At 38.0% G+C, this 24,631-nt stretch overlaps 1 protein-coding gene across 6 annotated transcripts in view; it reads left to right on the forward strand.

Annotated features, from left to right (window-relative positions):
- The window catches only part of IL1RAP (interleukin 1 receptor accessory protein), a 165,248-nt gene that overhangs the window by 18,829 nt on the left and 121,788 nt on the right, over window positions 1-24,631 (forward strand). The gene's annotated exons all lie outside the window — the stretch shown is intronic.

Below are 24,631 nucleotides of genomic sequence, written 5' to 3' on the forward strand. Positions count from 1 at the left end.
TAACCAAGTTGTTAGAATGGAGATATGAGGAATGCAAAGTTGTGTAAGCAAAGTTGAGTAATGTTTTTAGGTTGATGTAGAACTCATTCTGGTTGCTGTTAAGACCACTGTTATTGGCTACTGAGTATTGACTTGGTGGTTGACACTGTCTAGTAATTGAGTTACCAACTGCTGAGGTATAACCATATGCCTTTGATTCTGTGTGTTTTGCTTTCCTCCTCTTTTATTGATAGATGTTATGCTTCTTAGCCACTAGGATCACTTCAGAGTTTTACTGTGATTTTCTGGGTAGATGCTAGGGACCTTATGGACTTTCTAATTAATACTAAATTCACCATAAGCCTAAGTGTGGTATGAAAAGAGCAAATTTTTTTAAAAAATCAAAAAGGCATCAATAGGGAAATGGTTAAATACACTATGGTATAGTTGGTTAATGGACTTGTATTTAACCATTAAAAAGTATTAGTATAATTTTATGAACTGATCTGGCAAAATGGGAATGATATATTATTAAATAAAAAAAAGCAATTTGTAGACCTACACATGATTTGATTTTTGTAAAAACGAAAAAGAAAGGAAAAAATTATGTATGAAAAAATGGAAAAATCTGAATCTAGGAGTTACATATGGTTATGGTGGCAGTATTTAACCATTAAAAAGTATTAGTATAATTTTATGAACTGATCTGGCAAAATGGGAATGATATATTATTAAATAAAAAAAAGCAATTTGTAGACCTACACATGATTTGATTTTTGTAAAAACGAAAAAGAAAGGAAAAAATTATGTATGAAAAAATGGAAAAATCTGAATCTAGGAGTTACATATGGTTATGGTGGCAGTGGGATTAATGAAGCCTGAAAAGAAAGGGAAGGACACATGTTTTCACTTCCTACCTAATACAATTTTTTTTAAAGGAGAAGTAGGATTATAGATAATTTCCTCCTCAACATTGTTTTATGAAACTGTAAAAGCATACAGTACAGTTGGAAATGTGTTACAGTAAACACCCATATAACCACCACCTAGATTCTACCATTTATATTATATGATACCTGCTTTATTACTTATATATCCATTTATGTATTTATGGGTGATATTTATGTTTTTCAGTATTTTCAGACTTATTTAAGGAATTGACCTGGAGCCACTTGCTAAATGAGATTCATAGCCTATCCCAAAGAACCATAATGCCATATTCACAGATTTTACTGATTTGGACAGACCCAGAAACAAATACTGATAGAGGCTTTTTAGACATCCTTACCTTAGATACCTTTTATCTTCTTTTTTATTAGTAACAATGTTGGCAGAGGAGTCAAGGAACTTGTCCATTAGGGCTGGCGACTTGCTTGAATTTCCTAGGCATCCTGTGAGTTCCCTTGTCCTCTGCTACCATGCATTGACTCTGTGCCATGCCTTTGCTTGCAGGCAGCTGTGCAAACCCTACAAGCCTCATTAGCTTCCTTTGCCAGTATATTACATTATGAAATGTTTCTGGAAATTATCAGTTTTGCAGAAGCAAATACAAATTATTAGTGATTCCACTGAACCGCTGTTTGATTTTAGGGTTCTGAATGCCTGACCTGGAAGAAGCTTGGGACAGACCATATTTTGTTTCGGTCCTATGCAAACTCATTTGAAGAAAGGGTATTCAGCTGAGGATGGGCTATGATTTGCAGAAGGCTGTTATATTAAAGAACAATAATGATTTATTACTGAGTTATAAATATAAAAGAATAATGAGTTATAAATATAAAATTGTGGAATATGAATAACTTTAGATCAGACCTAGTTTCTAGAATGTATCATTCTGCATAATTTATTTTAACAGGTAGAATTGGCCTATCTTGTCGGGGATCAAATGTACACCCCACACCCCCCAAAAAAGGGGTCAAATCCATATAATATCTCCATCGTTTTTCCCTGGCTTGTCGTTCTAGGCCCATTTCCCATAACCCCTTGTCTGCTCCCTGCAGACTACACTCTAGTCTTACCAGATATCTTGCATTGCTCTAAATAGCTCACGCACTTTTTTGCTTTCAGAACTTTGCTCAACTTAGTTTCCCCTTTTGCAGTTCCTCCTCCTCTTTCCTTCCCCACCCTTTCCTCTTCACTCTCCCATTCTCCTCTGTGCAATCTCTCTGATACCCACCACCTACACAGACATACACATCTATTACCTCTGCATCTCCACCTGTTTCAGTACAGGGTCTTCTCTAAGAAACCTCTCTAAACCTATGGGCTAGAAGGAATCACATCTAACTTTACATTCCCATAGTCCTTTATTTACAAGTACACTTTATCCCTTAGGCTGTTGCTTGTCAATCTATGGTCTGGGGAACAGAAGCAAAGGCAGCCTCTGGGGGTGGACTAGAAAGGTAGAATCTTGAGTCCTAACCTAAACTTGCTGACTAAGCATCTCCATTTTACCAAAATCTTTAGATCATCTTTATACACATTTGAGAAATAGCATCTTAGAACAGGTATCCAGCTTTGCCTTTCACTTGATTGCTTTCGTGTAATGGATTCTGATAGACCGTGTCTTGTGATCAGGGACTATGTCTTCTTCCTCTTTTACCTGCAGGGCACGGTAGATGGCTTTGCATGCAGTAGTGGCCCTTTAGTGTGTGTTGCTGAATGAAAGCCTGTGCTTTCAATGAGGAGGGTATGTGAGGGAAATATATATGTGAATGCAGGGTATTTTCATGATTCTTTCAGTGAGATATCTTTCAAACTGCCTCCTTCTTGTCATTGCCATGGTTGGGTTTTACAGCTCCTGGTCCAAAGGGGCTTACCCCATTATCAAATCTGTTTCCTCCTCTCACTTCTTTGAGAGGTGCCAAAATGACATGGGGTATTGGACCTTTCAGATGCTCATGTGAATTCACTGTCCAAGGAATTACATTTAAGGCACAGAGAAACACTTTGTATTTTATTAATAGAGTTGTATCTGTACAACTGACATAATTGTGTATTTGTTTCAAAAATTGGAAGCCTGATCACAAGTCAGAGTAAGGTTCAGAATCAGATTTTTGTGCATCTGATCTCAGGAAAATAATGTTAGTTGGTTAGATTTGCTTTTTGAAAATTTAAAAAGGGAGAAGCTTCATAATTTCAAAAGGGCTTTTTCTATCTCCTGTTATAGGTTATCTTCAGATTCTTTCTCCCATCATCTCCATCCTTCCCACTTTGCCTGGAGTTATTATTTTTCTTGTTGTCTGTCCCTTCTGTCTTCTCTTCTAGTCACAACGCATTTGTTTTGTAGTTTTCTTATTCATTCTACTCATTAGTCCCATACTCAGAACTTCTGAATTGTATAACTCTGATGATGCCTCTGATCCTTCACAAAAATGCTGAGTGTAAAATTACAATAAGTATAAATAAATAAAATAAATAAATATATACAACAAAACAAGTAAATCAAATAAAAATAATAAATATGTAATAGCAATAAGTAAAATAAGTGTAATAAAATAGATACAAATAATATAATTATAAATAAAATAAATATAAATAATATGACAGTAAATTAAATAAAATAAAGTAAAAATAAGATAAAAAACCAAACAGTAGACTTTTTTTTTTTTTAATTAATTAATTTATTTATTTTTGGCTGTGTTGGGTCTTCGTTTCTGTGCGAGGGCTTTCTCTAGTTGCGGCAAGTGGGGGCCACTCTTCATCGCGGTGCGCAGGCCTCTCACTATCGCGGCCTCTCTTGTTGCGGGGCACAGGCTCCAGACACGCAGGCTCAGTAGTTGTGGCTCACGGGCCTAGCTGCTCCGTGGCATGTGGGATCTTCCCAGACCAGGGTTCGAACCCGTGTCCCCTGAATTGGCAAGCAGATTCTCAACCACGGCGCCACCAGGGAAGCCCCAACAGTAGACTTTTTGACTTAAATAAGTACAAGCCCAGTGGAGACTTGCTTTTTTTTCCTGTTATTAAAAACTCATCTTGACTATGTCATGCCTGTTAAATCCATTTCTTTTAGATTATTAAGGTGAAATTGTTTAAATACTTCTTTCTACTTATAGTCATTAATTTATTTAGGGGATATTTTCTAGGTCTGTTCTCTCCATGTGGCATTGTAATGAATGAAAAAATGAATTATAAAAGACAAAACAAAATTTGCTTTTCCTTCAAGTCTTTAAAGTGTTCACAATAAATAGAAGAGATGAGAAAAGTTGAGGAATAACCATAATACAATGTACAATAGGATAGATACTAACAAATGTTTAACGTAATTGTCATAGAATTTTTATTTAGAGAAATCCAGGAGGTATTCAGTTTGCAGAAATGGCAGGAAATTTTTTAGACCAATGAGGGACTAGTTTCTATGAATTATGATTACTGTTATTCACAGTAACATTCTCATTCTCCTTCTCTCTCTCTCTCTTTCTCTCTTTTCTTTCTATCTCCCTTTCTCCTTCCAACACTCCATTTCTTCCTCCTTCTCAAGGTCTCTTTTTACCTTTCTTCCCTTCTGTCCTTACAATTTTTTGTCTTTGGTGGACCAGTGTTTGCATGATGTCTGTCATGAAGTTGAAAGCCTCCAGAGTCACAGAATTCTCTTTTTGGAAGTCATTCTACAGCCCCTTTTCATGAGCCTGTCTACAGGGAAATTTCTACCTGTCTTGGCTGTACAATTAACCATTGATTTGTTTTCATAGATACCAATACTCGCTTGTCATTTTAAAATTTGTTTTGCCTTTTCTTCCAGAAGTTAATTTGGCCCTTTCTTCTGGTTTTCCTGCCAGTTTGTAATAATAAAAATTAGCCTTTCTCTTGTGCGTCTGTGTTTTAGGGTTTTTTCCTTCTTATTTTAGTGAAAATTGTACGTTACTGGTTTAGGAGATGTTGGGGAAATATAATTAAAAACAAAATCTCTCAACCCAGAAATCCTCTTCACAAAGGTAAGAGAGAAATAAAACACTTCTATTATTGAATAAGCATTAAAATAGAATGTGATGCCAATCACAGGCTGTCCACTAAGAGACTGTAAAAACAGAAAGAAACCTCAAACCTTTATATAACCAAGCGGCCCACTGCATACATGATTTCAAGATAAACAATAACTTGTTCTCAAGTAAGAGGACTTCATAGTATCATTTGTCATACATAGTTTATCCTGACATTATGTGGTAAAGGAGGTGACCATCTGTGTTAGTTAATTGGCTTTATCCAAAGGAAAAACTTCTCATATCTTTAATTTTTTTAATTATAATTTATTGTGGTTAGAAGACTTAACGCAAGATCTACACTCTCAGCAAAATTTTTAGTCTACAGTACACTATCGTTCACTATAAGTACAATATTGTACGGCAGACCTCTAGAGCTGATGCTTCTCTCTTAACTAAAAGTCTATGCCCATTGATTACAAACTCCCATTTCCCCATCCCCCAAGGCCATGGCAACCACCATTCCACATTCCACATAAGTGGAATCATGCAGTATTTGTCACTTAGCATAATGTCCTCAAAGTTCATCCAAGTTGTCACCTCGCAGAATTCTCTTCGTTTTTAAGAAAGAATAGGATTACATTGCTTATGTTTATAAAACAATTTTCTTTATCCATTCATCTGTAGATGGACATTTAGTTTTTTTCCACATCTTGGCTATTGTGAATAGTGCTGCAGTGAATATGGGAGTGAAGATATCCTGATTTCAATTTTTTTGGATCAAGACCCAGAAGTGGAACTGCTGGGTCTGACAGGGAGTGGTTTTGCAACCACAATGCAAGCGACGAAGGATTAATCTCTAAAATCTACAAACAGCTCATGCAGCTCAATATCAGAAAAACAAATAACCCAATCAAAAAATGGGCAGAAGACCTAAACAGACATTTCTCCAAAGAAGACATACAGATGGCCAAGAGGCACATGAAAGGATGCTCAACATCGCTAATTATTAGAGAAATGCAAATCAAAACTACGAGATATCATCTTACACGAGTCAGAATGGCCATCATCAAAAAATCTACATGCAATAAATGCTGGAGAGGGTGTGGAGAAAAGGGAACCCTCCTACATTGTTGGTGGGAATGTAAATTGATATAGCCACTATGGAGAACAGTATGTAGGTTCCTTAAAAAAAAAATAGAGCTACCATATGATCCAACAATCCCACTCCTGGGCATATATCCTGAGAAAACCATGGTTTGAAAGGACACATGCACCTTAATGTTCATTACGGCACTGTTTACAATAGCCAAGACATGGAAGCAACCTAAATGTCCGTCAACATATAAATGGATAAAGAAGATGTGGGAGTTTGGGGGAGGAGAATGGGTACATGTATATGTATGGCTGAGTCTCTTTGCTGTGCACCTGAAATTATCACAACATTGTTACTCAACTATACCCCAATAGAAAATAAAAATTAAAAAAAAAAAGGAAGGAAAACTCTTCCGTATTTTCAACAAGGAGAATAAAGCCTCTTATTTTTAACTTGTATTTGGTCTTACAGAGGCTAGGACATATTTTAGTATGTTTAGCTGATTTAGTTTAGAATTAAAGTCTTATTTTTTTCTGAGTTTGTGATCAACTAGAGATTCAGCTGAAGTTTGTCTTTAACCTTGTGTAACAAATTATATCCCTTCCTAATGGAATTTGATTTGAAAATGCATTCGCCTTTTTTAAATTTTTATTTTTTTATTGTGGTAAAATACACATAAAATTTCCCATTTTAACCATTTTGAAAGTGTACAGTTCTGTAGTATTAAGTACATTCATATTGTTGCGCAGCTGTCACCATTATTCATCTCCAGAACTTTTTCATCTTCCTCAACAGAGATCGTACACTTTAAACACTGACCCCCTATTCCCTCCTCCCCCAGCCCCTGGCAACCACCATCATTAGCATTTTAACCTACCTATTAAAAACTACCCATGAAATGTCAATATCCTGCCTATGGGCAATAAGTGGAGTTCTGTTTGCCCAGGATTTGAAACACAAAGGTGTTTCCTTGGGAAACTGACTGGGAGAAACAACTTTAAAACCTTTGAATGTGATGCCCTCATTTATACAAGTGATGCTACACTAATTATAAATAATCTGAGTCTCTGCAGTTCCCAGAAACATCTCATTTGTGCCACTCCATTACTTTCAAAGTAATAAAAATCACTTTCCCAGTGAAAATATTTTTTGCTTATAATTCAAGGATTTTACTAATGTAGATTGGCATTTTTCACAACCTTTGCTTCAGTGAATCTTTATCTTTTTTTAATTGATCTTTTGGGTTATTTTGTGAAACATAACAAACTAAATATTGAACAGTTCCTTCATATGTTTTGTTTATAGCCTGCCACGGGCATTGTGTGTAGGATAATGTAAAAGAATAGGGAGAGACACTCTGCTGTAATCAGAGGATCTTATTTAAAACCAAGCTCTGCTATTTGATTGCTGTGGTATCTTGAGTAAGACACTTCACTTTTTTGCACCTAATTTGTTCATCTGTAAAACAGAAAAAAATATATTCCTTTCTCAATAAAGCTTGTGAATGTCAAATAAAGTAAGACATGGAAAGAAGCACTGTGTATACTGTCAAAGCATGAATTATTTCAGTGGAATAAGGTACCTACGTATAGAGGGATTTGGAAAATATTTGTTGAATGAATGACAAGATACTGTTCTCAAAGTTAAATTTCCTAGGATTCCCTTATCTCCACATGTACTCCTGGCTCGGCTTATAACCTCTCTACTCCCTGCTTTCCTCTGGTTTCTGATCGCACCCCTCTCTCCTGACCAAAATCATGCTTCAGGTTTAAAAATTCCAGAGTGCAGGATTTGGGGAGCGATTCGAAGAGGTCAAGGAAAGTCTGTTACATCCTCGCATCAGCTCTTCCTTTCTAAGTCTAGATGCTGTCTCAAAGCTTTTGAGGTGTTAGAAATGGCAGGTAGAAACACGGTCATCTGCTGGAACATATACAGTTAGGAAGAAGGGAATTTTCTTCTTGCTCAGCACCAGCACGATCAGGGGATTTCACCCAGGCCAAAAAATAATAAGCTGCAGTAATGTTGAATCAGACGCTGTGAATCTAAATTAAACAATATTCCAAGGTTAGTCCCAGGAGTTCCCTCTGTGGACAGGTGGGTAGGAGCTCACTCTCGGTCTCTCTTTCTCAGTGTAATCATGCACAGAATAAATGCAAATATATGTATTAAAAGGCATAACCAGATCTTACACTGATGAGGCAGATGACAGTCCTGGGGTATTCTTGTGAACTGTCTTGACAGATTTTAGTGAGGAAACACCTCCCTACAGATGATCTGGAGAAAGAAATGACTGTTGAGAGGCCAGAGGTGTGAAAAAACAAATGAAAGAGTTACAGCAGTTTCCTGGACTGAGAAACAGCTTGTAGAATCACTGTGTGCAGAAGACCACAATCATTCAGTCCACAGTGTGGAGCACTTTCATGTGCCAGGCTTCCTGCGAGGCCCCGCAAGACAGATGTTCATCAGAGGTAGACCCTGTTCTCAAGGGTCTCAAGAGAGAAGACATACACACTTAACTGTAGTACAAGGCAAAGGATTCCATTACTGCAACTAGACGGGAAAGTTGTAGGGAGAAGGAATAAATTACATCTGGCTAAAGGAAGCAGGGGGGTTTCATGAGGAAATGTTTTTGGAAATAGATCTTGAAGGATGGGCAGTGTTTGTACATGTGAAGAGGGGAATGCAGGATATTCCAGGCAGAAGGAATGATTAAAAGGGAAGGGAGGAGTGGGGGTGACTTATATAGCCCCATCTGTGTGTGTACCTGTGGCCAAAGGCTGGGGTATATGGAGAGTGATGTGGAAAAACCTTGTCTAGAGGAGTTTGCCGCCAGATCTTGGAGGAACCAGAATGTCGTATGAAGGACATCAGGGAAACAGAATTAAGATGTGCTGTGTGGGAAAATTGATTTGGTCCTTGTCATTAGTCAGCCTTTACAGGTGTCCTCATGGTACCCAAAACTTACCTAAGGCTTTTACAGCCTTCTTGTTTGTGATGTGGTAAACATCTCTTCTTTTGGCTTTGGAGAACAAGATTTCAGTCTGTTTTTCAAGCATCAGTGGATAAAAAGAATATTTACATGCAAAAAGCCACTGGTTTTTAGGTCAGCCTAATGAATACACATTTTCTCATCTTTCTCTTTTTCAGAGTAAGGCAGACCAATTAAAAATAATAGCACTTTTAATGTATCTAGCATGTATTCAGGTCGCAGAGGTTATTTTCCGGGTCTCCTCATGTATGCTGACTCCTTTTATAATTGGAGAAATAAGAGCTCTCCTCTGTTTTCTGACTCTTTCTCTATGGTGTCTTATGTTCTGATTTGGCAACAGCCTCAAAAATGCTAGAAGAAGTGAAATCGTAATCAACTCCAATTAGCAGTACTGGCCGAGCATAACACTATCATGCTTATACCCACCGGCATGTCCTATGTCTCACGTTAGCTAGTCATTATGCCCCTGTTTCTCCATCAGCTTTTGCCACAGGGATGGCTTCACAGATTAGAAAATTGATTTGAATTTCCCACTTTTTTCTCCAGTTAAGAATTCATGACCCTTACCTCACTTAAGAGTTTTCTCTAACACACCTCCTGAGAGAATTGCCAGGAATTTCTCAAAGCTTAGTCTATTGCTGGGATGCCTTATACAGATGAACCCCCTTTTTTTTTTTACTGAAAGAACTTCAGTCAGCATTTCTAAACTATGCCGAGAATCCTAATGTTTAGAGATATTTTAAACAAGGATTCCTAAAGTCAATTGAGTTGGAGGAGCACTGTTAATGATTCCTAAGTAATTTAGTTTCACAGTATGCATTCTAAAGACCCTGAGAAGTCATGTAGAAAAAGATAACTTTTTAATCTGATACTTCACCTAATACTAACAACTTAATGTTTCTCTGAAATGAGGGCACAATACCAAAATGTAATTTCTTGAAATCACTTTGTAGAAGCCTAATCTGGACAATATGGATCAATATGTGGTCTTTAGAGGGTCTAAGTTAATCCAAGAATAAAATAAAAAGTATCAAGAACCTTGAATTTAGTAGGTGTATTAGGACTATGCGTCGAATTCATCCTGTCTACCTACCAGGATTTATGTGAGGGTTTTTTTTTTTTTTTTATAACTTGGTGATCCTTTAAAACCCTGTCTGTGTCAACAGAGCTGCTGCATCTGATATTATTTTCCTGAATCCAAGGAAACACCAAAGGGGACTAAAATAATAAGACATTAATTTTGGCTGCAGAATGCCAATGTTGCTGACCCCTGCAGGGTTATGGCAGAGCAAGATTAATTATGCAGATGTACCACCCTAGGCTCTGGAGTTGAAGTACCCTGTTGTAATTCACTGCAGGATCATTCATGTAGCCAGCATATTGATATGATTATTATTCCACCAAGGTTTTATCTGCTCCTAGACAATTACAGAACCACTTAACAGCATCTCTCATTGACTTCTTACTTAAAATTCCCAGGGCCACAGCAGGTGTTCAGGTCCTTTTGTCGGAGACAGCTACAGATCGATGGCATGAGCAACATGGGATTTTCTTTAGGACACGACGAATGCTGTGATAGTTTGCTAAGCAGAAGGTAGACATTCAGACTCCAATAAAAAATCATGTTTCTGTGGCCCCATGTCTCTAACACAAACGTTTAAAGTAATGACAAGAGCAGAGAGGGAGCATGTAGTGGAAAGACCATGAAATCTGGTGTCATGGTATCTTGGTTTAAATACTGGCTTCACCATTTATTATCTGTGGAACTTTGGAGAAATCACTACTTCTTCTGTAAAATGGGATTGATATTAAATACCAAAATCTAGGCAGTCTTCAGAGGTTTAAATGAATATATATGTGTGAACAAAACTTTGTGAATGGAAAAGTGTTTTAAAAATATTTTCTGTGCTAATGAGAAAGACTTCCATTCTTGGACTGGCAGTGTCGGTGTAATCGGACATGCTTTTTATGGTCCCAGTGCTTGGGTAATGTCCTATTAACTCCTATAATCATTAGTATTGCTACCTAGGGCAGAATGTGGTAACCATGTGTTGATATGATTAGTGGCTCCAAGGAGTGTATGCCATTGAAATGATGTGCAGAATAAAATTCCTATTCTGAATCACTGTTCCTAGTACGTGGTTTTAGGGACTTCATAACTGCAAGATAATATTCATCTAATTAGAATCTTTCAACCAGTTTTCCTTCCTGTTCTATGCTCAGTGGTAAAATGTAAGGCTTGTTTTATTTTAATTTTGCCCTAAATGCCTTTCTCTGTATGCATGGCTTCATTTCAGAGTGTTACCTGTCTTCAGAATCCAGCTGTAAGGCCATCCAATCCAGCCGCCGACGCCCCTGCCTCCACCCAACCCATCCCCCCACCCCCATTAAAGCACAAGTAATTCCTTCCTTAGAGCATGTTCCTTGGACTTACATGATTCATAATAGCATGAGTATACACAGCTAAACTTCTGTATAGTTAAAGAAGTAATAGATACTGTTATTCTCCCCATTTTACAGTTGAGAAAACTAAGGCACAGATAGATTCAATAACTTGACCAATATTCCACATGTACTAAGTGGCAGAGCCAAGGACTGGAACATTTAACTAAAATAATAGGCTTTTAACTACAAGGTTAAATTAGCAAAGTGCATGCTGGAGATCCCTGCTCGGTTGTGAGGTCCTAGATGCCTGAGGCATGTTAAAATCTGTTTCATCCTTTAGCATTTAGCACAGAGGGTCCACATAGTGGGTACTCAGTTACTATTTATTAGCTTTGTATTGGAAAAGAATGACCCTAAAAAGCTTAAGTTACAGCCACAAAATGCCCCCCCACCTTGTACTCTGTCCATGTTGGTTTTAGTATATGTTCTGCCATCCTGCTCAGTTTTCTTGTCAAAGCATTTTCAAGCCTCATATTAAGCACTGCTTGAGCACCTCTCTGTGAGGGCACTGGCTTTTTGGGTTTTTTTTCCTAAGTTGCTGTATAGTGAAGATAAGGCATACTTGTTGAAATTAGGGTCACTTGAGTCTTTAGTGGTTTATGGATCAGTAGATAACAGCACTATAAAAGTCCAGCTCATTCTCATTCTGATTAAAGGGGGATTTCGTGGTCTTACTTTACTTGCCACAAAGTCACCAAATGTCAAATGCATATATAAAGAATTGCTGCCAGAACCCCCGCCTTTTCCCTCCATCCAGAGTGATCTGGTTGACTGAGGTCACATCCCAGACTATGGGACTGGTGGGTACACATTGCCATCTGTCAGGATGATCCTGGTGTCCAAAAATCAGTGAAAGAAGCCATAGAATTTTCTTGACAGGGACACAGACTCACACAGACGTCCTCAGTGTTAGTTCATAAGGGGATTTTCTTTAACACTTTAGATACAGAGAGATAATATTTTCCTTAACGCTCTCTACTTTTGGCTTACGTGGGTTCCCAGGAAGACTTGGAATGTTATCTTTGTGTTTCAGGGACAAGGTTGGGGATGGGGATGGGAAGGAAGTCCAATGGGCTGTGTTCTCCAGTAGACTGAATGCCTGAAGGTAGAGGCTGTCCTGAAGCCCCTGTGCTTTCTCACGATGGGCACAGTGTCTGTCTGGGACATGGGAAGTCTTTTGTGAAAGTTCTGCTTTAACTTTTTTCTTTTAAATTTATTTATTATTTATGTATTATTTATTTTTGGCCGTGTTGGGTCGTCGTTTCTGTGCGAGGGCTTTCTCTAGTTGTGGCGAGTGGGGGCCACTCTTCATCGCGGTGCGCGGGCCTCTCACTGTCGCGGCCCCTCTTCTTGCGGAGCACAGGCTTCAGACGCTCAGGCTCAGTAGTTGTGGCTCACGGGCCCAGTTGCTCCGCGGCATGTGGGATCTTCCCAGACCAGGGCTCGAACCCGTGTCCCCTGCATTGGCAGGCAGATTCTCAACCACTGCGCCACCAGGGACGCCCCCTGCTTTAACTTTTGATTTTAACTCTTCTTAACAAAGCCAGTTGTGGAAACTGTGGCACCAAGACAGTAAAGTGCATAGGCAAAGTCACAAAACTAATTCATGCAAGAAGCAGGACTAGGACCTGGGACTCATCCCTCCTGTTTCTCTGTGTAAGTGAGAATAAGGAGCCCCTGAGTGCTGCGGGGTCTGTTTGAATAGCTGAAGCTACTGAAACTTCCAGGTCCCTAAATAGTGGAGCAGGTGAAGTTCCATTCTGATAGATGATCTCTAGCAAACCAATCTTTTTTTCTCTGATGGAAGCAGGGGGATGACACAGGGAAATGCTCTTGTGAAAGGACAACTGACTTGGTGTTGTGAGGCCGAGGATGACTTAGACCCATTGAAGTCTAATTTCTGAAAACAGTTCCACTTTTTAGGCAGTGGATTTTGATGGGAGTCATAGAGCTCACAGTGACATCTGTTTAGACCCACTCCTGGAGGAGGCCGCATCCTCTGCATGGCCTTCAGCTTTGCTGAAGAATCTAGGGTTCATGTGAATACGTGTGCAAAATAAAAACATCAGTGCTTCATATTTGCATCATACTTCACCATTTATAAAGTTTTTTCATAAATATCATCTAATTGGATCCTTATAATAGCCTATGAAGTAAGGATTTGTTAGTCTATTTTATTGATAAGGATACCAGGCTCCACAGGAATTCAGTAAATTATCCAAGGGAGCAAAGTTACAAAGTGACCAACACCAAATTAGAACAGAGGTTGACTGTATCCTGGGGAGATGTTCTTTCTACCACCTAGTAGTTGCCCTATAATTATATACGTTTATTATGTAATGGCATTGGACTATATAACGTGGGCACAAACTTGGAGTCCTAGCCCAAAAAGGGAGGTAAAAAGAGAAAAACCTAAATAAAACAGATTAGGACAAAAATTTCTCAGGGCTCTAAGGGAGATACAGATACCTGAACTGAGTTTTCAGAGAAAGCATAGTATATTTCCAGCCAGTGGCCAGACAAGAGAGAACCAGGAAAGGCTGCAGAGAGGAGGTGAAGCTGTGGGAAAGCTAGGACTCATTTCTTTCCCTGGTTTAGTCTCAAGTGGAGTTGGTTGATTTTTGAAAAGCATCTGCATCTTATGGACTGAAGATTGATCTGGGAATTTGGGCTGGGGCTCTTCCTTCCCTAATTAGGGCTTTCACTATTTACTTCAGTATTTCCAATGGAACCCTAAGAGTCTTAATGCATCAAAAAGGGGTTCACGGCCAGATAACTTGGTTTAATGCTGGGTTAAAACAAGTCAACCACAATATTTGCTCGGTAGATGACCTGAGCCTTTAAAATACTAACGTACATTGTGAATCTACAAGAAATAGCTACGTGACGTATTACTTTTCAGAATCATTTGGTCACATAGTCCTTTGGCAGAATGCTCACCATGGGATGTGATAGTTTGCATCATGCATTTTGGTGTGATTGTATTGTCCTCGACCATTTACTTGTTCTTTTCTCTCTACTTTTCTTTCTGTCGATTTATTTTGTGTTTCTAAGTCTGACTTTGCTCCCAAACTATGAGATCCATGATTATCAGAGCTGTGTGTTTATTTCTGTATACCACACAGTTTCTATTAAAGTGTATGAAATAGGAGTTCAATAAATACTTATTGATTTGAACAAAACTAACTCAATTCTGTATACTCAAGAGCTAGAGCATACAGTCTTTATGGAGAAATCTATGAAAACTTGGCTGCAGTTTTGTTCCTGTGTCCTCTGTAACCGTGTGTAGATGGTATCTCTCTCTAGACAGCCTCCCAGACAGGATCGTGATCTTCAGACTATCCGTTCGAATTAAAGAGGTTATTGGTGGCAATGTCGTTGTATTAAATTTAAGGGGAGAAAACCTCAGATGGTTAGGAAGCTTTCCTATGCTGAGAAAAGTAATGAATTTCCTAACCTGGAGGTGACTAGATCTTAGTCTTTCAGGTGATAGGACTGTTTTGTGTCCGTGGTGGTTTAAATTTCTCCTAATTCTCTACCTTAACTTCAAATAACATCACATTTCCCCAGCGAGCCGCTCCCTCCTCTATACTCTCACATGCTGTGAAATGCTTCTGTTGCAGCCCCGTTCTTTAGACTCTAGACGTTTATACGTCTCAGGACCGCAAGCTCCATGAGAACAGGGGAAGTTTCCACCTTTCTTCCTCCTTCAAACTGCGTCCACAGCTTAGTAAATATTTGCTGAATGAATTAGAAGGAATGTGAGGTTCATCCTAAAAATTCCCCCCACAGCTTTGAAGAGCTCTGAGATATCTCTCTCTCACTCTGTGTTGGATTTTAAGCTGATTTCTTGATTTAAAAAACTATACTGTTATCCTGTACCTTTCTCTAACCTCTCCTTGTTGTTTTAAACCACCTTTTAACTTCAATCAAGCAAAAGTTTTTCCATATTTTTTACAGAAGCATAGAATATTAACACTAAAGTACATAAATATTACATGTACAAATTGTTGAATTTTTACAAATGCATCATCATGTAACCATCACCTGACTAAGGAATAGAACGTTACCAGACCTTAGAAGCCTCATTCTTGCTCCTCCCTGGCAATGTCACCAAAGGTAATCCATGTTGTGATCTGAATTAAGCAATTTATAACATTATTTTCTTTTTGACTTTAAGATCTCCACTTCTTCAAATTCTTTAAAATCTAAACAAAACAAAACAGCCCATCTCATTTCGTAATAAAAACCGATGTCATGACACTTTATGTTAGTTTAACACTTTATAATTAAGTTCTTCCACTTGTCACATCATTTGATTCTCTACAACCGTCCTATGAGATATCAGGGCAGAGGTTTTCACTTCATTTTGTAAGTGAGGGATTTGAGGACTAGAGAAGTGAGACCATCTGGACCATGATTTTTCCAAGTTCAAGTTTTTTGTGGAGTGTATCATAACCATCTTGGCTTTTCTGTCAGGTGCAGAGGCCCGACTTAAAACCACGACTGTCTTTTCTGAAATATTTTGGGAACAGAGTACTGAACTTGGACCTAGTACCTGCAAAGTGTAGGACATGGCACATTTTGCCCAATGGTCAATGGTCAACTTGAACCAAGTAACTTAGTCTATTCTTTGTAAGTGATAATAATGGTAGCTCACATCTGCCTACAGCTCCACAGTTTCTGAAGTGTTTCTCATATATGACCTTCTTTAATAAGAGTTAATGATAACCAGAATTTGCTGAGAGCTATTTATGTTCCTGAACAGTGCTAAGTACTCTACAGGAATTATCAAGTACAGTTCTCCTAACAAACTGATGAGGTAGGTATTAGTTTCTTTCACCCCATGCAAACTCCAGCCTCAGTATCCATAAGCACAGAATACTTAGTCATCAAATTGTCCACCTACTAGGGAGAAGGTACATTGGAACACTCTTCCTGCCCTAACTAAGAAGTGTCCACAAATGCTTAGCACATCAGTTTTAAATTAGTCATCAAGACAGTAACCAACCACTTATAACTGTAAGTGGTTGCTGTGAATAGTTCTCTCCTCTTCTGCCAGGCTGTCCAAGATCATACAGTGAAACTTAGAACTCCAAGTTCATTGCACTTTCCACTGAAAACCTAGTTCTAGTTCCCTCTTGTGAAGGGTGAGACTTAATGATGGCATTTCTTCCCTCACCCCACTGAGCATGTTGCTATTCAAAATATTAAAGGACAAAAGGAAATCAACCTGCTCACATTCTATTCCAAGCTTCTAAAGGTGGCAGGTGGTGGTATATTATGTTACATATGTCCTCTCAGAGTTCCAAACACTTTGAAGCTATTTAATAAGAAAGGGGAAGGCAGTATCTAAGCAGACTGTGCTCATGTTTTCTAAACTTTGAGTCCTCTGTTGTATCGAGGTTAGCAGCACTGGCTTGATGTGCTGAAAGTTAGAACAGTTGCATTGATCTCTCCATGTTCCTCTACCGCTAGACTTTTTGGGAACATTTCGTACTTAACGTTAGGACTATGTTATTTTCAAAGTGGCCTTTGAAAATAGAAGCCAAATTTGGGTTAAAACAGCTTTCATTTATTTAAACTGTCTAAAGGGGTTCACAAATCACTTGTGGAGTTTTTTAAAAAAAAAATCACTCCATGTAAACATATTTTGTTTTAATTGACATGAAATAAAATTGACTTTTCTGGAAGTACAATTCTATGAATTTTAACTTATGGATAGACTCATTTATTTAATCACTGCCCCAATCAGGACACAGAACTGTTCTGTCTCCCAAACGATGCCCTTGTGCTGTCCCTTTGCAGTCACCCTTGTACTACCTCTAGCCCCTGATCTGTTCTTTGTCACTTTAGCTTTGTCGTTTTGGAAATGTCATTTAAATGGACCTGGATGGTGGTAACCTACTGGAACCGACTTTTTTTTTCACTCAGCATAGTATCTTTGAGGTTCATCCCAGTTGTTATCAACAGCTCATTGCTGTGTACTGCTGGCAGGCATCTAGTTTTTGGATGTACCAGGGTTTGTTTATCCGTCTCCCTCTCGAAGGCCATTTGAGTTGTTTCTAGTTTTTGACAATTAATAATGTAGCTGCTATAAACATTCACGTACAGGTTTTTGTGTGAACATAAGTTTCCTTTTCTCTTGAGTAAATAGCTAGGAATGGGATTGCTAGATCCTATGGTATGTATGTTTTTAACTTAATAAGAAACTGACAAATTGTTTTCCAGAGAGGCTGTACCATTTTGTAGTCTCAGCAGTAGGAGAGTTCCAGTTGTTCTGTATTCCCTTCAGCACTTGGTATTGTCAATATTTCTTTTTTTTTTTTTTTTTAAACTTTGGGTTTATTTATTTATTTATTTATTTATGGCTGTGTTGGGTCTTCGTTTCTGTGCGAGGGCTTTCTCCAATTGTGGCGAGCGGGGGCCACTCTTCACCGCGGTGTGCGGGCCTCTCACTATCGCGGCCTCTCTTGTTGCGGAGCACAGGCTCCAGACGCGCAGGCTCAGTAGTTGTGGCTCACAGGCCCAGTTGCTCCGTGGCATGTGGAATCTTCCCAGACCAGGGCTCGAACCCGCGTCCCCTGCATTGGCAGGCAGACTCTCAACCACTGCGCCACCAGGGAAGCCCATATTGTCAATATTTCTTACTTTAATTATGCTGAAAGGTGTTTAGTGGTATCTCATTTTGTGGCTTTAATTTTCACTGCCCTATGGCTAATAATGTTGAACATCCTTTCTTGTGTTAATTTGCCTTCTAAATATCCTTTTTTGGTAAAGTGTCTCTTTAAGACTTTTGACATTTTAAAATTGAGTTGTTTGTAGTATGATTCCTACAAATTTATTCTTCTTTGTCAAAATGGTTTTCAATATTTAAGGCATTTCTCTTTCCATACAAATTTTAGAATCAACTTGTCTATATTTATAAACAGATCTTGCTAGGAGTTTTGACTGGAATTTCATTAAGTCTGTCAAGTAATTTGGGGGAGAATTGACATGTTTTCTAGGTGGAGTCTTACAATCCATGAGTCTGGTATGTCTCCTGTATTATTTTCTATTACCAATGTAGTAAATACCAGACACTTAGTGGCTTAAAGCAACATCCATTTATTACATCAGAGTTTCTGTGAATCACATGTCCAGGTACAGTGTAGTTTAGCTGGTTCTCTGCTTAGGGCCTTACAAGGCTAAAGTCAAAGTTATCAAATTGTCAGCAAGGTTGTGTTCCTTTCTGGAAGCTCTGGGGAAGAACACACTTCCAAAGCTGTTGACAGAATTTATGCCCTGTGGCTATAGGCCTGAGGTTCCTGTTTCCTTACTGGTTGTCCGCTGTAGATTTCTTTCAGTTCTCTAAGGCCACTGGCATTCCATGATATGTTGTACGTTTATCTTTTAATATCAAAATATGTTGCTACATTTATCTTTTAACATCAAAAGCCTATAGCTTCCCATTTCTTTGGCTTATCCTTCTGCTGCATCTCTCTGACTTTAACCAGAGAAAGTTCTCTGCTTTTAAGGGCTCATAGTGATCAAATTAGGCCCATGTGAATAATCCAGTATAATCTCCCTATTTTAAGGTCCATAATCTTAATTAAAGTTATTTTGCCAAGTAAGGTAACCTAACAGGTTCCAGGGATTCGGACATCGTTAGCATTGGGAGCCATCCTGCCAACCACATTTCCATATATTTAGGTTCTTTCATTTCTTTATCAACGTTTTGTAAATTTCAACCGATTTTGCACATGTTTGGTTAGGCTTTTTAGCTAAGCATTTTATTTTTTCTTTGAGTTATTGTAACCAGTATTTTTAAAAGAAGATTCTTTCCAATTGCTCATTGCTAGTCTATAGTAATATGCTTAATTTTTGTGTGTTGACTACACATGATGTGACTTTGCTAAACATACTTATTTAGTTCTATTTTTTAATAGATTCCTTAGGATTTTCTATGTTGAAAATCATATCATCTGTGAATAGCCTTATTGCACTGGGTAAGACTTCTAGAATGATGTTGAATAGTACTGAGAATGAACTTCCTTGCCTTGCTCCTGATGTTAGTGGAAAAACATTCAGTCTTTCAATATTAGATGTAATGTTAGCTGTAGGTTTTTTGTAGATGTTTTTTATCTATTTGAGGAAGTTACCTTCTATTCTTAGTTTGCTGAGAGTTTTTATCATGAATGGATATTGAATTTTGTCAGATACTGTTCCTGCATCAATTGATACGATCATGTGGTTTTTCTTCTTCAGACTTTAAAAATACTGAAACCAACCTTGAATTCCTGGGAGAAACTCTGCTTGGTTGTGGGATATCTGTAAATTTGTTTTCTTGCGCTGTCTGTGGTAGGTTTTGTAATCAGAGCAATATTGATCTCATTACGTAAATTGAGAACCGTTATGTCCTCTTTTATTTTCTGGAAGAAATTATGTAGAATTGACGTTATTAATCCTTAAAATGTTTGGTAGAATTCACCAGTGAAACCATCTGGAGCTTAGATATTTATTTTTTGGAAGGTTTCTACCTGCAAATACAATTTCTTCTAATAATATAGGTTTGGGTGAATTTTGGTAATTTGTGGTTTTTAAGATGTTGGTCCATTTCATCTAAATTGTGGAATTTATGTGCCTAGAATTTTTAGTATTGCCTTATGACAGTTATAATGCCTGTGTAGTGAAGTACCCTCTTTTATTACTGATATTAGTGATATGTGTTATTCTTTCCTTGTTGGTTCTCCTGGTTAAAGGTTTAGAAATTTTATTGTTCTTTTCAAAGAACCAACTTTTGGTTCTATTATTTTTTTCTGTGCTTATATTATTTCTGATTTAAAAATCTTTGATCTCTCCTCTTCATTATTTCCCTCATTTTGCTTGCTTGATTTAATTTTCTCTTCTTTTTGTAGGTTCCTAAGGTGAAAGATTAGATGATTTTCTTGAGATCTTTCTTCTTTTTATATTGTGAGCTTTTAATACAGCAAATTTTTCTCTAAGCACTGCTTTAATTGCATCCCATGCATTTTGGTATGTTGGATTTTCAGTTTTGTTCAGTACAAAATGTTACCTAATCTCCCTTGAGATTATGTCTTTGTCTCATGGATTATTTAGAAGTATATTCCTTAATTTCTAAGTGTTTGGAGATTTTTCCTGTTATTTATTTATTTATGTATATTTATAGTTTAATTCTATGTTCAGAGAATGTACTTTGAATTCTTTAACATTTGTTAAGGTTTTATTTATGGTGCATAATATTGTGGTGAATGCTTATGTATACTCGAAAAGAATGTGCTAATTTTTCCTTTTTAGAATCCTCAAAAAGTTGCTCCGTGCACTCTGCCCAGGTTTATAGTTACATTCATTAAGAAAGACAAATTGGCGTATGCTTACTTCATTTTACCCAGATTCAGAGCCTTCTGTGTTACTTTGCTGAAACTTCTGTTTATTAATAAATATTAGATTCTGAAATATTCTGCACAAGAATTATTTTATGGTTCAAAAGCTATAAATTAGATAAAAGATTGATGAAGAAAATAACTCTGATTTATTAATAAGTGCTGTCTCTTTTTCTGTAAAATGGAGTAATTGATAACTTCTCCTGTGTCCTTTAAAAGCTTGTTTGTCATATCTTAGGTCGGCATAGAAGCAAGACCCACTCAAACTTTATCAGTAAGTTAGAGAAAGGTAAAGGAAAGACCTAGATGGAATTAGGATGCAAGGAAGTAATTTAGCTGCAGGGCCAATTTGGGGATGACCATTTAGGGTTTGTGCCTTGGTGTTTATGTCCAAGTATTCAGTGGGCAGGTAAAAGCAAAGGGTATCTGTCAACCAGGAATGAAGTAGATAAAGCTTCATGGTTGTAGGAGGTTAATCCAGCTTGGAGTAGGACCTTACAGGGAAAAAAATGCAGGCTCTTGGAACAGAGTGCTGATAAGCACCAGGTTGAAGGGCCAAGCTCCAACCAGGTTGCTGGGATTCAAAGAGTGCCTATGATCTGATTGTGGAGCTACATATGGAATTAGGAAACTGATGGATGAATCCAGTCTTGTGGCCTTGTGAAATGCTGTTGTACAGAAGGAAGGCTGAGCAAATGGTGATTCAGAGGTAATACTAGCCTTGGGGTAGCAAACCTAGTTTCAGCCTGTTATCTCCTGGCCCAGTGAGAAAATCTAGTGGTCAGGGCTGACCCAGAGGTAAGGAAATCTTGAAGCTTAATAACCCTAGAGAATGCAGACACTAGAAATATTGATTTGCAAGGATAGATGTTAAAGTATATGATAACAATCATTATTAACATCATGGGTTTTTTTTTAAAGGTTTTTTTCATGTGGACCATTTTTAAAGTCTTTGTTGAATTTGTTAAATTATTGCTTCTCTTTTATGTTTTTTTGGTTTTTGGCCGCAAGGCGTGTGGGATCTTAGATCCCTGACCAGGGATCGAACCCTCACCCCCTGCATTGGAAGGCAAAGTCTTAACCACTGGACCACCAGGGAAGTCCCAACATTATGTTGATTGCATAGAACTAATTATGTATTTGAAACTTCTTGCTAGACGGTACAGACATTATACTAGGAAACAATGGCATTAAATATGAGAGAAGTACTAATGTCTAAGGCGAAGTGCACAAATAATCATATAGTAAATAGAATGGATAATGGAGGGAAGGCTGACTTGGGAATTTATTATATGTAGGTTCCAATCATCTGTAGCAAGGGCAGGGGCTGTTAAACCCCATCACAATAATCTAAAACTAGGTAGTACTTCAGACCATGAGAAACCATGCATTATTAGACAGATTCCTTTGCTTTTCTGACAGTCTCTTCATGTCTGAAAATACCCAGCGCCCCCTCCCCACAAGAAATAAGAATCAAAAGTGTATTACTGGACTTCCCTGGTGGTCCAGTGGTTAAGATTCCGCACTTCCACTGCAGGGGAGTGCGGTGGGTTCCATCGCTGGTCGGGGAAGTTCCGCGTGCTGTGCCGTGCGGCCAAAAAAGAAAAAAAAGTGTATTACTAGTAACAATAATAAAATTCTGAGGCTGAATGCAACACAAGGTTAAATGAATCAGTCTTCCCAGAGAGGTTTCAGACCAGACACTAACACTGATACCTTCAGTCAGTCAAAACCAGCCTGCGCAATCACATTTTCTTTTCAGTCTGCTTTATTCTAATTCATCACAGGGCAGGACTGACCCTGGATTTGTGTTTGCACACAAGTTAGATTAGCTTTATCTTGGTGACCTGACTCCTTGCTGCCTCAAGTATAATCCAGTTACTCATGGAATTATCAATTAAGACTCTCAATCACATTAATTAGAATGTCTTCTAAGTGTTGCCATAGGAACTCAGAAGCTTATAAACAGGCAAATTGGGAAAATCTAGAGGTGTGAGGCTTTTTTTTTAATAGCCAAAAGCAATTTGGAAGGCTGGAGTGCTTTAGCATAGCTGAGTATTGGAAACGAGATTACCCTGCCCTGAATTGGCAGTTAAATGTCTGGTTGCTCTCTGTTGACAAGGATTATACAGAATGATTAATTACTTTTATTAATGACTTGGATGAAGACATAGGTGGAATGTCGATCAAGTTCTTAGATGACACAAAACTATGAGGATAACAATTATTGTGATGACTCAGGAGCCATAGTGATTATAAGAGAGAATTTAGTGGCTATCCATCCAATACATGCCTGGAAGAATGCTCTCCATATGGCATAATGTGATGATCATATCATTCCTCTAATCAGAAATTTTCAGTGACTCCCTATTTTCTGTTTAAATGAAATCCTAAGATCTTAGCCTACTATTCAAGGTCTTGCAATATTCTGATCCTAAAACCCTCTGCTTTCCAACAAAATCTTCTATGGTTCTTTTTCTAATACTCTGTGCTTGAGTCAAACTGAATTATTTATAGACTATTTCCTATTTATGTTCCATGCTTTCCTCTTTGAGCATTATTCTCCACTGAGTTTCTTTTCCCCATATTTTTCTTCTGCCTTAATTCTAAATTTCCAAACCAGTTCTTGCTCAGTTCAAAGCTATGTCTTGTGTTTAGTGTTCTTTGTCTGCCGTAGCTGGAGTAATCTCTTTCTTTGGCTAATCTTCAATAGCACTTATTAGCCCGTCTCTGACTATTTTTACCACATTACTTTGTGTTGCAGTTATTTCTTGTACACATTTTAAGTCCCTGCTAGAGTCTGCTTAGTGCGAGAACTTCCGATAAATCTTTGAATATCCTAGAGTGCCTCTGCATGTGTATTATTCAAAGTTGATGTTGCTGAAGTGGTTTGCATGTGGTTTATCTCCTCTACTGGGGATAACAGCCCTACATCTTGCGTGCCAGAGACCCCTGTGATTATATCATAGTGACTTGTAAACAGAAAGTGTTCAATACATGTTTTATTGAATTAATGAATGACTAATGGAGAGAACTCCCTAAGTTAATGGTATAAGAACTGGAAGGGAATGGTAGCGTTAAGAAAGAGACATCTAATTTCTGAGATAAAATAGTTGTTTAAGATATAATATACTCTCCTGTGATTTGTGTACAATCATGCTAAAGAAGAAGCACAGTAGAGATTTTTGGTGATGTGTGGTCAAGAGAGGTGACAGATGTTGGAAACTTGCATTGTCCTTTAAAGTGACCACACACTCTGGATTGCTTGGACAATACCATTTTGGACCGTACCTTTTGGTACTGTCCAAAAGGTATCTTTTGTTTCAGTGTAGTGCTCTTAAAAATGTCCCATTTCAAATGCTGTTAATGTTACCCTACTTATTAAATATCTCTTTGACCTTTTTAGACTACTGGGTTCCTGTGGTTGTGAAACTTGTGACATAGGCTAATGTTTAGGATAATAGACTTGTAGTTTTCCAGGTATGGATATAAATCTCATCTCTGTCACCTACTAGAAATATGGTCTGGACAATTTACCAAGACCAATGTAAGCACCCAGTATGGCTGTTGTGTTCAAAACAGAGAGTGGAAGTCTTAAGTAAGGAATTTATCAGTAATATTCAGGTTTCAGTATTTATAACCCCACAGCAGTTTTATCAGGGACCAGATATGTCTAGAGTAGTAGGGAAAGAAATATTTCACAGAGTTGTTAAATCTCCAGCCCTTCTGCATTAAAGATCACACAACCGAATATAAGGGCATCGGTCTTTCTAGTTGGCTGTTTCAGCTGGTTATCAACAGCAAGGCTAAAGATCACGGA

This window comes from Balaenoptera physalus, assembly GCF_965194825.1.
Source record: "Balaenoptera physalus genome assembly, chromosome: 4".
Lineage (NCBI taxonomy): Eukaryota > Metazoa > Chordata > Mammalia > Artiodactyla > Balaenopteridae > Balaenoptera > Balaenoptera physalus.